Source organism: Pseudopipra pipra, chromosome Z (genome assembly GCF_036250125.1).
Source record: "Pseudopipra pipra isolate bDixPip1 chromosome Z, bDixPip1.hap1, whole genome shotgun sequence".
In the NCBI taxonomy this organism is placed as follows: Eukaryota; Metazoa; Chordata; class Aves; order Passeriformes; family Pipridae; genus Pseudopipra; species Pseudopipra pipra.
In genome coordinates this window covers 279,046-293,350 of record NC_087581.1, presented here as the reverse complement: position 1 = coordinate 293,350, position 14,305 = coordinate 279,046, and the positions used below count along the sequence as shown (strand labels likewise).

General features: G+C 55.4%; 1 long non-coding RNA gene across 1 annotated transcript in view; it reads left to right on the top strand.

The window, feature by feature from the left end:
- LOC135406696 (uncharacterized) overlaps window positions 1–14,305 on the top strand; it is a 44,957-nt gene that overhangs the window by 18,923 nt on the left and 11,729 nt on the right. The window lies entirely within an intron of this gene.

Here is a 14,305-nt window from a genome sequence, read left to right as displayed (position 1 = left end):
CGGATGTTCCCCGAGCCCTCCCACTCCTTTTTCACCAGGGGGACATAAAATCCGTGGATGCACACCAATTTTTATCACAGGAAGTGCGATTTATCCTTGGAGAGATGAGCAGCCCTTCCCCTCCAGCCCCCTGGAAGCCCCAGCTGCCTCTGGGAGCTGGGGAGTGAGGCAGGGCCAGGCTGTGGGTGCAGGCAGGGGGTGGCACCTCAGGCACGGAGTCATGGAATGGTTTGGCTTGGAAGGGACCTTACAGAGCATCTCAGTCCAGCCATGGCAGGGACACCTCCCCCTGGACCAGGTCCCACCTGGCCCTGGACACCTCCAGGACTGATCCCATGGAACCAGTCCGGGGAGCGGGGTCCTGCTGGATCCCCGCATTCCCAGCACCACCCAGAGCTCTCCTCAGACCCCTCCCGTGCAAGGAAAAGCTCCTGCATGTGTGACCAGCTCCAGTCAGGTGCTGGCCATGCTTCCACACACTTCACTGGGCCACTCCATCCAGCGTCCCTGCGGCCTGCTCTAAAATTCGGGCTTCCTCCCCATTTTCCCCAGTAATCTTGCCCAGAACGTGTTTTTCCTCCAGCCCTTTCCGCACCTTCGGGATTACCCCGTGGCTCTGCAGAGTGACCTGACCCCCGGCGCGCCGTGCCCTTTTTTTTTTCCCCTCCTCCTTTCTTTTTTCCCCCTCTTTTCCTCCCCCTCAAATCCGAGCTCATTTGAAAATTCCAATTTCTCTAATAATTCGATGCAGCTGCTAAGATGTTCCCTTTCTTTTGATCACTGTTATTAATGATGTGCTGTAACATATGCAACGCTTGCAATCCCAGCTACTATTTCTTACAAAGATCATTTTGTACTTCCCCCCGCTCCCTTCTCCCCCCTCCTCCCCTCCCTCCTTCCCTCTCTCTCTCCCTCCCTCCCTCTGCTCTGATGAAGCTCATATGTTTTAGGAAGTTCATCTCCGAGCTATTAGTCTAAGAATTAGGAAATGTGTGGGCAGCTCCTTTGTGGTAGAACAGGAACTGGAGAAAGAAACAGTTCCCTTTTATTCCCCAAATTTTTTTATTCCCAAAAGAGGGATGTTGGCTTTGTTTTGGGTCCTGAGTTTGCCGTGAAATATGTTGTGGCTCATTCCTAATGTCATCTTATTTACTTCCATGTTTTGATAAAGCTGAGGTTTCCAGCCCAATATTTTCTAATTTCTCAACCACTCCCAGACCAAATTCGATGCTGTAAATACAAATTCCAGGTGATTCCAAGGGAATCTCTGTATTTATCCCACATTTGTAACACCACGAACACAGTCAGAAACTGAAACCCAGGATTCTGACGTTGCTCCCACTCCAAGGTTTTCAAAGCCAGTTAAAAACCAGGCAATTTTAATTGTTTTTAATTTGCCTCCTGTCACTCCTAATAATTGGTATTTAAGATCTCGGAATTAGGAATGACTCACCCTGAGGAGGAGCCCACCCCGAGGACACAGGGGGTGCACCTGGGGACACTGCCCCCGCCTGCTGGAGGGCACCGGAGGGACGGGGCTGGATGGATTCCAGGTGCCCGGCTGCTGACCCGGCCTCCCTGGACACGGCCCCGTGTCCCCCGTGCCCCGCTCTGCCTGTCACCCCGCACCGGGGCAGCAGAGGTGCTGTTCCCGTTATCCTGACCCGCATCCTGGGGACCCCGAGCACAGGGGAGACCCCGAGGGGACACCGCGAGGTGACTCCCAGCCCCCAGTGCCCCGTTCCTGGTGCCCACACCTGCAGCCCGCCGTTGTTTGCCCGGGAACGTTCGGGGGTGCAGCGGGAGCAGGGGAGGGCAGGGAATGGCTCACCCCCGTCCCCGGCACGGGCAGGAACACGGATCCACCGGGATCTGTGGGAAACGAGCCGTGCCGGCACGCGGCGACACTTGGGGCGAACGAGGGACTGGGGGGCTGCCGTGCCTTGGGCTGCTGATGCTGGAGAAATTCCCTGCTCGGAGCCTGCCGAGGAACCGGGAAAGGGCAGGAACAAGTGAACAAAGCCCCGTATTCCAGCGTGGAAAGGTGGCATCACATGGCACAGCCCCCCCGCCAGGAGAGGGGTGACCCCGCAGCGTCCCCTCGTTCCACGTGGCTCGCCCTTATTTACATGCGGCAAAATTAATTGTTTCTGGGCTTTTAGCAGCAAAGCGAAGGGGAGCAGGAGCCCGTTTGGGACGGGGGGCGCGCCCTCCCGAGCCTGCTAAATGCCTTTTTATTCACGAGGCTGCCTGTGGAAGTTTGTATTCCCTAAATTTCTCCCCCCTCCCACCCCCCGAGTCGGAATAACCACGAAAAAACAAACCGGGCTGCGATTTCCCCCCCTCCCGCCTCGCTCCTTCTTCTTTTCTTTCTTTCTTTTTTTTTTTTTTTTCCAAGAAGGGCAAAACAGGTGCTGAAATGTGAAACCCTGCTGAGGGATTTCCTCGGCACGACAGCTTGGTGGGAGCACGGACCTGGAGCGGGACGTGCTCCCAGCGCCGCCGGAGAAGGCGGCGGAGCGCCGGGAACGCCGCGCTGTCGCTTTAAGGAAAAATAAACTCCAATATGAACTACCAAAAACCCTGCCATTTCCAGCCTGGGCTTGATTAATGATTTTTCTATCTAATAAAAGGTTCACAAACCATCTGTTTTTCTCCCTAATGCCTTGCCCAAAGGTTTTTCGTTCCTATTTCAGGCTTGGGGCCAACTGACATTCCCCTCTTTTTTTTTTCCCAGCCTTGTAAACAAACCCTTCTCTCTTTTTAATCTTCCAGGGCTGTTTCCTACCCATCGTTATGCATATTCATTGCGAGTAAACATTTTTAGTGTCTACACTTAATCTCTTCCACTGGCAATTACTGTTCTATGCTGTTTTGTAATGCAGAAGGGCCAACGCTTTCCCTTCTAATAACAGCTGGGTCGCAGATGGGGCCCGCAGTCATTGTAGAAAATAAAAATTTACAAGATGCCAGTGGAATTTATTTCAGTTTTATGGAGTCACAGGAGGAACCTTTCTGTTATCCGCCTTCAGTGAGATCTGCAGGCACGAGGCGAGCTTTTGACATTTAATCAAAGGGGGGTTCAGGTAGGGGCTGGAACGACGCAGGGAAGAAAGCAGGTGGATCGTATTAGGCGATGCCATGGTTAATTTATTTGGAAGTGATTGGCTTAGATGTGTGCAGCCAATGTGTGACACGGCGTATATATCTTGTTTAGCATCGCGCTCGCCGAGGCGGCCGCGCCGCGCCGAGCTGTCACCGCGCAGCCGGCCAGGTGTGGGGCCTGCCCCCGCCCTGCCCGCGGGCCCTGCCGGAGGGGCGTCCCACGGCACCCACGGGGCAGCCCCGGGAGCTGGGACAGCCCCCCTCGGGGCTGCAGGGCTGGGCTCCCTGTCCTGGACCGTGAGTCCTTCTGCAGCACAAGGCGGGGCTGGAGCTGGAAAAGGAGAGGTTTGGCCTTGCCGGGTCACCTCGGCTCTCCCCAGCCCCCCAAGGGTGGGGGAACCGTGAGCCCAGGGCACTTGGGATGAGGGGGTGTTGGGGATGGAGGGGCTGGAAGCTGCCGGCACTGCTCGGGTCTGCCTGGCTGGGGGGAGATAGCTCAGTGGGAATCGCTAATTCCCAGTGGGAAAAACCATCACAGCTGAGGAAGAAACATGGGAGAGCAAAGCACAGGGGGCACAGAATCCCAGAATCCTGGAGTGGTTTGTGTGGGAAGGGATTTTAAGGATCATGTCATGGGCAGGGACACCCCTCATGGTCCCAGGTTGCTCCAAGCCCCCTCCAACCCTGGGACACTTCCAGGGATGTGTGGTGCTGCAAGGCCGTACCCAGGGCAGAGGGTTCCCCCTGGGAATCAGGAGCCAGAGCTGCCTGAGGCCACGGAGCCCATCAGCTGCTTCCCACAACCCCAGCAATCCCTGAGATTTCCTGGCGGGCAAATGTGTGGATGCACATAATGGGATTAGGGGTGGAGGCAGTTTCGAGGAAACTCCCAATACATAAAGGACATATTTCTACTAAGTGGGCATTGTGGAGGGATTTTTTCCGGATTTTTTTAAGCAGTTGAATGGGAAGGATGTAAAAGTCCCCCATCCCTCTTCTTTTCCTCCTTCCTCCTCCGTTACCAGCATGCAGAAGCAGAAACTTATTGATCCACTCAAACTGATTAGATTTGAGGTGGTGTGGGTTTTATTATTCATATTTTTTCTTCATTTGTAATCCCAGGGTTTTCAAAACTCTCCACTAAGGGCAACTTAAGGATCTTTTCCGAAGGATTCTTCCTTTTTACTTCCCTGGGAATCCTGATCTAGGGGTTGGAACTAGATGATCTTTAAGATCCCCTCCAACCCAAGTCATTCTGTGATTCTATGTAGAAGGAAAATACAACTTACACGGGGAGAAAAACCTTCAGTTCTTGCAAAGAGTTTGTTCTTCCCTGTCAAGTATTTCCCAGGGCTTGGATCTGTGGAAAAGAAAAAACCCAAACTAAAAAGAAGCTATTAAAGTGTGTGGCTTAGTTAAACTTTCCCTCCTCCCTCCCATCCTTCAAAACATGATATTGCTATTTTTATATGCAAACACTGCTGAGAATATTGAATTTGGCACATTAAATACCAGAGATGAAGGTCTTAGTGGCTTTTAATGAAGAGGATAAATTCTCCGAACCAGATTTCCCTGTGTATCATCCCCAGTCCCCTTTTCCCAGCCCTTTCCCTTCATTTACAAGCTCCAAAGCTGCCAATAAGTTCGTTAATCTCGGTGAAATGCTGTTTCTAGTGCAAATATTAGGAAAGATCAACTAATCAAAGTCACGGGCTGGGAGTGGCTCAGTGGGGCCTCCGGGGTCTGCGGTCGGCAGATCCCGGGGCTCCAGCTGGAGCTGGGGGATCCTGGCGGATCAGAGCTTCCCTGGGGTCCTCAGGAACTGTTCTCCTTCTCCAGGGAGAAATGGGAAAAGGGGAGGGAGGTGCTAATCCTGTTGGACAGCACAAGAGGGGCAAAGCTGAGAAGGCAGGAGGGAAAATGAAATGGGAGGTGGCAGGAGGTGAAAGCAGCCTGGGATGCAAACACATCCCAGTCGTGGAGTGAGGCCGCTCCTGGGAACACCCTGGCAATGCCATGGGTTCCAGGGTGTGGGTCAGCCCTGGTGTCTCCTCCTGAGGGCTCTGAGTACCCCGAAATCCCACATCCCATCACACCTCAGCATCCCGGCGCTGGGACCACCCACGGCTCTCCCTCCCCACGCCCGAGTCTGGCCCCCACCCCGAATCAAACTCTTTTATTGAAATGACACCAAACAGAGAGAAACTCAGTAAAAATACCCCCCAGGCAGCCTTGCTCCATAACCCAAAGTGATTTCTGCTCTGCTCCCGCAGAAACAGCCGGAAGAGGGACCATAATTAATTAGGATGCTCAGAGCCGACATCGCCGACGACGGTGCCGAGGATGCTCATAAAGCCAAGCACTGGTCTGGGCCTTCCAGCTCTGTTATTAACTGGAAGCAGGGATAATCATTCCTGACAAATGAAAAGCAGTGCTGCGGGGAGAGGAGAGGCTTCGGGAAGGAGCTGTGGAGACCGGAGGGCTGCGGATCTGCTCCATGAAATATTCAGGAGGTGGGACGGGCTGTGTGAGGCTCGTGGTTTATGGAATGAGCTGGGGCTGGATGAACACCCTCCGTCCTCGCAGCCAGAGCCCCGTGTGGTGCCTGGTGCTTGGGATGATGGGAGGCTCCTCAGTTCCCACACTCTTCCCGAGCTCTTCCTCTCGGGACTCCCAGGTGGCTGCGGCAGCAGCTCTGGCAGGGATGGGAGAGGCTCCAGCCTTCTCCCAGCAGCTCGGACACTGCTGAGGCCACCACCAACCCGTGTCCCCCAGTGCCACATGCACAGGGCTGTTAAATCCCAGCACGGATGTGACTCCACCCCCGCCCTGGGCAGCTGTGCCAGGGCTGGACAGCCCTTTCCAGGAAGGAATTTTCCCAATATCCAGCCTAAACCTCCCCTGGTGCAACTTGAGGCCTGCTGCTTGTTCCTGACCCCCATCTCACTACAACAAGGATATTCCTGTGGTTCAGAGCGGGGAGAAGCCTCTCCAAGACTCTGGTGCTGTGCAGGGCCAGGAGTTGGACTCGATGTGTATTCCTTCCAACTCAACATATTCCGTGACTCTCTGATTCTGAGAAGAATCCTCTCAATTCCTTCGGCTGCTCTTGTCTCCCAGACAGTGCTGCCTCACTGGGGGCTTTTCCTGACACAGGAGCGGGTGACTGGGAAGATGGATGCAGCTCCTAGCCCTCTGGAACAGCGTTTGCTGGGAGCACAGCCATCTGCATGGCGGCTCCACTCACGGCCAGGCCGTAAAGCCCCTGGAACAGCGACAGAAACACTTGGACAGGTGGGTTCGCTCTCCTCCCGCTCCCGCTCCGCGTTCCCGGCACAGGGAACGGTGCGAGCGGAGCCCAGGCCGTAAAAGATAAGGGTCATATGGATGGAGAGGAGCTGTGTTACGGTTGGAGTTGTTTGTCATGGAATATTCGCCTGTTACAAGTGACATTGGAAACATAAAAGGGGGGGAACATAAAATCCGCTGCTGGTTTGGGCCATTTGTCAGGGCTGGGAACATCTTAAAAGAGCTGCAACAAGGCAGCATCTTCCAAAGCATCAGCTGAAGCAGCTGGAGTGAGTTACTCCAAAGAAATCAGCTGATGGAGGGGTCTGTAGGAACATTTTTGGGGAGCAAAATGGGAAGTGTCAACTGAAAACTCAAAGTCAAGCCCCAAATGGGGATGCAAACCCCAGATGGGATTTTTGAGGCCCTGGCACAGGTTGCCCAGAGAAGTTGTGGCTGCCCCACCCCTGGAAGTGTTCAGGCTTGAAAAAGGGTGACAAAGACTCAGGAGTGGAAAATCAGGTTGAATCCTGGGATTTACTGTATTAGAAATAATCAGTGTTAAACCAGAAAAGGATGAGCTCTGCCCCTGGAATGAAGCTCTCCGTGGGATGGTGGTTGCTCTCCCTGTGTTGCAGTACGACTTGAACACGGACCAGCGCCGTGCTGGGGGTGAGGGTGGGCTTGGGACCTCTCCAGGTCCTTCCAGGCTATTTTAGTGTGTGACCACGGCAGACAGTTTGGGAAGGTGACTGCGGAGCGCCGGGATAGGTGGGCGTTGCAGTGACACGTTTCCTTCCACCCATTTCCCTGCTGCCTCCCCCGTCCCTACACGCATTCCCGAGCAGGCCCGGGGCGCGGGCGGCACGGCAAACCCCTTGCCCTGCTGGCTGCTGGGCCTGCCCCCGCTCTGCCCCGTTCCAATGGTGGCCGTGCCCGGAGCAGCCGGCGCCTGGTGACATCTGTGCTCCACAACCTCGCGATGGCTCCGCCGTGCCCACGCTCCAGCCATGCAGCCGCACTCAGCGCGGCTTTTTCCTGGCACAGCCCGCGCTCCGGGAAGCTCTCTGAGGCTGCCGGGAGCTGGAAGGGGCCCCGGAGCCCCCCCGTTCCCCCGGCCCGATCCCCTCCCCGCGCCGTGCCGGGCCCGCAAGCTGCCGGCCCTTTGTGGCCCTTCGCCTCGTTGTCGCGCTCTTGGCACGGGCTGGCAGCGTTGGGAGCAGCTGGCACGGCCTCTCCCCCCTGATTGCGGCGCTGATTGTGCACCGCATGCCCTCGGCCAGGGCCCCCTCCCCGCTCCGCCCCGGCGCCGGGGCTGATTGCGGCCGTGCGAGGGGCTGCGGCAGCTGCGGGGCCCGCATGCCAAGTTCTCCCGGCGCTGGCCTGTGGGTGTCAGCTTGGCTCCCTCTCTGGCATTTCCGCTGGCAGCCGGACCCGCTGTGTGCCAGCGTGCTGCCCTCGGAGCGGGAACGTCACCTCCGAGAGCGGGGCGGCAGGGAGAACGCTCGTGGCCGCGCGGGGACAGGGATGATCCCGGTCTGGCTCTGCCCCGGGACTCGCCCGAACTGGCTCTGCTCTGGAGCTGGCACGGCTCGAGGCTGGGAGAGGGGCTCGGAGCACCCCGCTCTGGTGGGAAGTGTCCCTGCCCGTGGCAGGGGTGGAACGAGGTGGGCTTTAAGGTCCCTTCCAACCCAAACTGGTCCATGGCTCCGTGATCCGGGATGAATGTTGTGCAGGAACTGGGGCTGAGCGGTGGGAATCTCACAAGGTTGCAGGAGGAGGAAAACTGAGTCACGCCACCCATGAATAGTTCCAGCAGAGGCAGGGAAGGACTTGAGCAGCGTCTCCCCCATCCCCACACTTCCTCCCTCCCTTCTCCCATATTGAATCCCTTGAAATCTGGGAATGAACACACACACGCTGCTATTTTTGTCACGTCTGGTGGAAATCGTTGAGCTCCCGACCAGAAACACTTCCCCTGTGGTGAAACAGTAACAACCTGCTTTCAGGTGCCATTTTCCTACTTAAGGTCACGGAATAACCTCGTGGCTTTAAAATAGTGTCGAACTCCCAACGAACCTTGGGAAAGGGGCAGAATTCCTCCATTTCTGGGCGCACGAGCCGCGGCCCCGCTTTTAGCCGGGCGTGGGCAGGTCCTGCCGAGGAGAAGCCGCAGTGACCGTGGCGAGGCAGGAGGAGCCGGCAGGGGAACGGCGGGGCAGAATTCCCAGGCTGCCGGAGCCTTTGTCTCGTCGCTCCATCCCACCCTCCGGAAGGAGCCCACCGACAGAGCCCGGGGAGCCGCCCGGCACCCATCGCCTCCGCGGGCTGCCAGCCCGGAGCCGCCAGGCAGCGTGGAACCGGCCCGGCATTCCCAGAGTTCACGTCCTCGCTGCCCAAAGGCAGGCAGGCCGGGAATGCGGGAAGCAGGCTGGGGTCGGGGACACCACTGCTGCTGTCGGGACAGGGCCGTGGAAGGTGCCGGGGAGGGAGCACGTCCGGAAAGCTTCCCCAGGGGAAGGTGAAGTCAGGCTTAGCTGTGGCTGGGACAGGACTCCAGAAAAGGAGCGTTTTGCGGGCTCAGAGAATGGTGATATCCCTGAGAATTATCCCTGAGGGACTTTGGACAAGGGCATGGAGCGATAGGAAAAGGGGAGTGGCCTTGAACTGAGGGAGAGCAGGGTTAGATGGGATATTGGGAAGGAATCCCTGGCTGTGAGGGTGGTGAGGCCCTGGCACAGGTTGCTCAGAGAAGCTGTGGCTGCCTCTGGGTCCCTGGAAGTGTCCAAGGCCAGATTGGAATAACCTGGTCTATGGAAGGTGTCCCTGGCCACGGCAGATCCTTAAGTTCCCTTCCAACCAAACCACCCTGGGATTCCGTGATTCAATTAAGCCACTTGGTTGTGTTTCAGGCCTGAATTCCCAGTGGTCACTTGGAAGTGAGTCCCAGTGCCTCACTAGGCTTTTAGGAATTCCCCAGGATTAGGTTTAATCAGTGATCTGCAGTAATTTAATATATTTCCAGTGCTCTCTTCTTTAATACTTAATGAGTGATGATTAGGTTTGTGTATCAGATCTGAAATCCGCAAGTTATGTGGCAATTAATGCTTGAAGTGCTCCGTAACTTCAAATATAATGATCATATTTGCCAAGTAATTAGGGAAGATGTGTGCCTAATAAATAATAACACTCCGCTCCCACACGGCACCACTCACCTGAGCAGCAGGGGAAATGCAGGTACAGGCAGGACCTGCTCCTTCCCTGGCTCTGGGTCTGTCCTCTCCCTGGAGCTCGGCTTTGGGAGCAACCAGGAGGTTGTGACAGGACAAGGGGGGATGGTTGGAAACTAAAGGAAGCTGGATTTGCATTAGACTTAAGGAACAGGGTTTTTATGAGGGAGGTGAGGCCCTGGCACGGGTTGCCCAGAGAAGTTGTGGCTGCCTCTGGATCCCTGGAAGTGTCCAAGGCCAGGCTGGAATAACCTGGGACTGTGGGAGGTGTCCCTGCCCATGGCAGAGGGTGGAATGAGATGATCCTTAAAATCCCTTAAGCCCAAACCATTTTGGGATTCTGTGATCCCAGGTACATTATCCACAGGAATGGCTTGTGCAAGAGGATCAACATCCAAGACACCCTCTTTCCCTTTCCTGCTCTCACCAGAGATGAATTTTTTAGGAGAAAGGAACAGTGTAACTCAGGAGGGTCCAACCTCCCTCCTGTCCATTCCCCCAACTTCCTCTGGGATAATTCCCGCTTGTCCTCGATGTTTAATTAGAGGCCAAAAAGCTCTGTAACAGCAGAGAGGCAGCAAACCTAAACAAACCAAACCCAGGAGGGCCACAGAGCCCCGAAAAACCGGGAATCAAATCCCACTCCCTGAATTATTGACAACGTTCCTCCTTTGCCAAATGCAGGCAAATATTCCACTTGCTCCAGCTCTGCCTGAAGAGCTCGAACTGTTCTCTGCAGCACAAAGGCTCTTTCATCCAACGTGGAGCTGCACATTTCACATTAATAGATATGCCAGGGGGATTTGGCTGTGTAAAATAAAGGTTAGCTGGAGTTTTCGGGAGCCGAAAATGCAGCTGAGCGAGGCACTGCCTCCCAGGCCGTGGAGTTCAGCAGCAGCCGAGCTGAGCGAGAGAGCAAAGTTAATGTTATTGTGATTTTAGTGGGAGTTTCCCACTGTTTATTGAAAGGGGGAAATGAGCAAGGAAATATTTTGTGATCGTGTGCTGTGCTTGCTCGGATTGATCCATTGGAATATGGGCATCAAATACTGTGTGTGCTGCTCCATGTTTGGTGTCTGCAGGCAGGCACCTCCCTATCCTTGATTTCAGCTTCCACCCCAAGGGATCATCCCATCCCCAGGCATTCCAATTAAAGATTTAAATGGCAGGACACGGATTTAGGAGCTACATTTGGAAAACGGTGAGCACTGTCTTAGTTTCCTTCTCTGGAAAAGCAGAACACTCACTTGCCTGCATCAGAGGAACCTCCCGAGGGTTGACTCCGTAGCCATCTACCAAGGAAATTATGGGATCAGTTTATTTTGGAAAGACAGCATTTCTTTGGTCAATATTGCAGCTTCCAGCGTCCTCTGCATGTAAAAACCAGGAATGTTTAAGCAGCCTCTTCAGCCTGGAGTAGAAATTCCACCTGTTCTGTGCCTGACCCCCCTTTGGCTCTGTGCTGAGGTGAAACCCAGACTTTTCGTGCCTCTGCAGTTGGCAGAGCCCTGGTTTCTCCTGCCCCTCCATGGTAGGTGTGCGCCTGCCGCTCCCAAAATAAACTCCTGGATGCGGCTCCAGCCAGGAACTGGCAGCATGAATCACTCTGCCAACGTCATCCCAGTCACTGGAACAGGGATGTGTGGAAGTTAGAGAGGCAGCAAATAACTGTGTGACGGAGCTGAGGGGAGGAATGCCAGCTCTGCCAAATCCCGGGAAGCTTTCCTTGGCCTCTGGGGATGTCAGGAACCACAGTGGCACTTGTGACAGCTGACAGTGTCCTCTGCTGCTTCTCCAGCTGGGATTCCTGGTGCCTGGAATCAGAGAGGAGTCCAGCAGCTGGGCTGAGCTGCTCAGAATGGTTTGGGCTGGAAGGGACCTTGAGGATCATCCTATTCCATGGGCAGGGACAGCTTCCACCGCCCAGGTTGCTCCAACCCAGCCTTGGGGATGGGGCAGCCACAACTTCCCTGGGAAACAAGATACCTTGGGTGATGATTTCCCCCTCGATCCCTGTGGGAAACAGGTGGAGGAGCAGCCACACTGGGAGCCTTTATCTGAGGAGGAGCTGTTTCCCTCAGGAAAGTTGATTCAACCTCCACAGACACCCTTGGGTACAAATAGAGACAAAGCAGGAGACACTGACAGAGGAGCAGCTTGTGGCTCATGGAATCAGCCAAGCTGGAGCGATGAGCCAGCCCTGGAACACACAGGGAATGTGCTCGAGAGCGTCTGTATCTGGGAGAATTCCCAGGGAACAGGGAACAGTGCTAGCAGGGACACCGTGCCGGGGTGTTCAGAGTCCCCAGGGCAGGAGCTGACACCTCCTGACCAAACCCTTCTGAACACCCCAGGAACACACCCCAAAAACTCCTGATGGATCCCGAGGCGGGTTTAGCTCCAGCCTGCAACATCTGAGAGCGGTCCCGGCTCTCCCCTTCCCCCTTCCCCAGTCTTTCACCTACTTGGCCGTGGCCCAGCGAGAGCCTGAGCACAAGTGAGAGACCCCGAGCTCGGAGCCGCTCCGTCGTTGGCGGCGGCGCCAGGATTGGGGAGCGGGAAGTGTGAGGGAGCTGAAAGCCTGTGAATCCTGCTAAGGATAGAACGGCAGGAGGAGGAAGCAGCCAAAGCCCAGCCCCGGGAATCCGAAGCCGAGCGCTGAAGTTGGATGAGATTCCCGGGTGGGGAAGGCAGGCTCTGAGTGCGCTGGAGGCAAGGTGGTGCCTGGCAGGCAGGGATGTGAGCGGAGCCGCTCCGATCTGCTTCCCAAAATAGGCATTAGAGCACGTCTTCTGAGAGGAAAGTACCAGACCGGCAAATCTGCTTCCCTTGCCCGTGGCTCCCAGGGAAAGTCCTGTCTCCCTTTGGAGCTCCAGACAGGGCCAGCAGCCAGCCAGGTTATCCCGCGTTCCGGAAGGCACCGACGCACTGCAGAGCTCCCTGGGCCCGGGGATCGGTGTCACAAGGGCACTGGGAACAGGGAAAACAGGGAACGAGGAAAGGGAGGGGGCAGCGGTGGTGCCTCTCACTCAAGGTGAACTCCACGGGCTGGCCTGACCCCCCAGACCCAGGGGAAACTTCAGCCAGGGCAAGTCCTCCAGCCTGCTCCCAGGGGCATCGTGCCTTTGGAAAACCATGGAGTCAGGGAATGATTTGGGTTGGAAAGGACCTTAAAGATCGTCTCATTGAAATCCTGTGCCACTATCCCAGGTTGCTCCAAGTCCCAACCAACCTGGCCTTGAACACTTCCAGGGATGGAGAGGGGTGGAATGGCATATAGATATGTGTGCTTGGGAAAAGTCAGTTATCCTGAATCCTACATATCCTTGAAGTGCCACTGTAGCATCCCCAAATTACTGGATAAGGCAGGAACGGCTGGATCCCAAACATCCCTGCTTTTTGGGATATATGCACACGCTGCTGCTCCGGGGGCTGCTCCTGAGAGGAGGCTCGCAGGGAATCTGGGCTCTTCCTGCCGGGATGGGGCCGCTCTGCTCCCACCAAAGTCAAGGAGGGTTTTACTTCAGTGGAGCAGAGTTAGGTTAATGCTGAGTGTTTGGAAAAACCCGTTCCCACTTGCCAGCCCGACTCCTCGGAGATGCTCCCGTCATTAGTTTCATTCACCAGCAGTGCTGGGAATGGCTGCCCAGGGACTCGGATGCTCCGCTGAGGCAATTGCTGCCTTGGTAAATGGGCTCCTGCTTTGTTCTCTGCCGTGTAAGAGTTGTTCTGTGAACCTTGCTCTGACTCATTTCAATCCCAGTTAAGAATCCTGCAGGAGAGATGGGCTTTGGGATCTTAGTGGGATCTCCTGTGCCAAAAATACAGCCCCTACCCTCAGGAGTTCCCAGGAGCTTGACCCAGATTGGCAGTTCTGCTTTACAGATCATATTTCAGTAAGTTTAAGGAACAAAAAGTTGGAATTCTGTTATTTTCACAAGGGCCTAGAGGGACAGGACACAGGGAATGGCTTCCCACTGGTTTAGATGGGATGCTGGGAGGGAATTCCTGGCTGGGAGGGTGAGGAGGCCCTGGCACAGGTTGCCCAGAGGAGCTGTGGCTGTCCTGTCCCTGAAAGTGTCCAAGGCCAGGCTGCAGCAACCTGGGCTAGTGGGAGGTGTCCCTGCCTGTGGCAGGGGGTGGGAATGAGGTGATCCTTAAAACCCCTTCCAGCCCAAATCATTGTGTGCTTCCCTAGCAAAAGCTCCAAAATCCGTGGTTTGAGGACCTCACCCTGGAGGTGTCCAAGGAATGCCTGGACATGGCACTCAGTGCTCTGGGCTGGGATCAGTCCAGCTTGGACTGGGAGGGCTTTTCCAACCTCAGTGATTCCATAATTCTGTGGAGACATCCATGAACTCACCTGTGTCTCCAGATTTTAGTACAACACACAATAGTCAGTAAGACATAATGGGGCCTCGCCTCCCGACTGCGGCTCTCCCGAAGCTGGGAATAAATGAATTCATCACAGCCACGAGGGTGAGGGGAGGGAAATGCACAGGGGGAACAAGGGCTGCGTGGAATCAAAGCCCTGGTGTCACAAAAATTCCAGAACAGAGTTCTTCCAGAGTATTGACTTGATAAGTGAAAACTTCAATAAGACTTGGGGAGGGAGGTTTGCCAGCAGACACGACTCCTGGGAGGTGTTGGCTGTCAGAGTGGAACAAGGCCGAAGGAGCCCT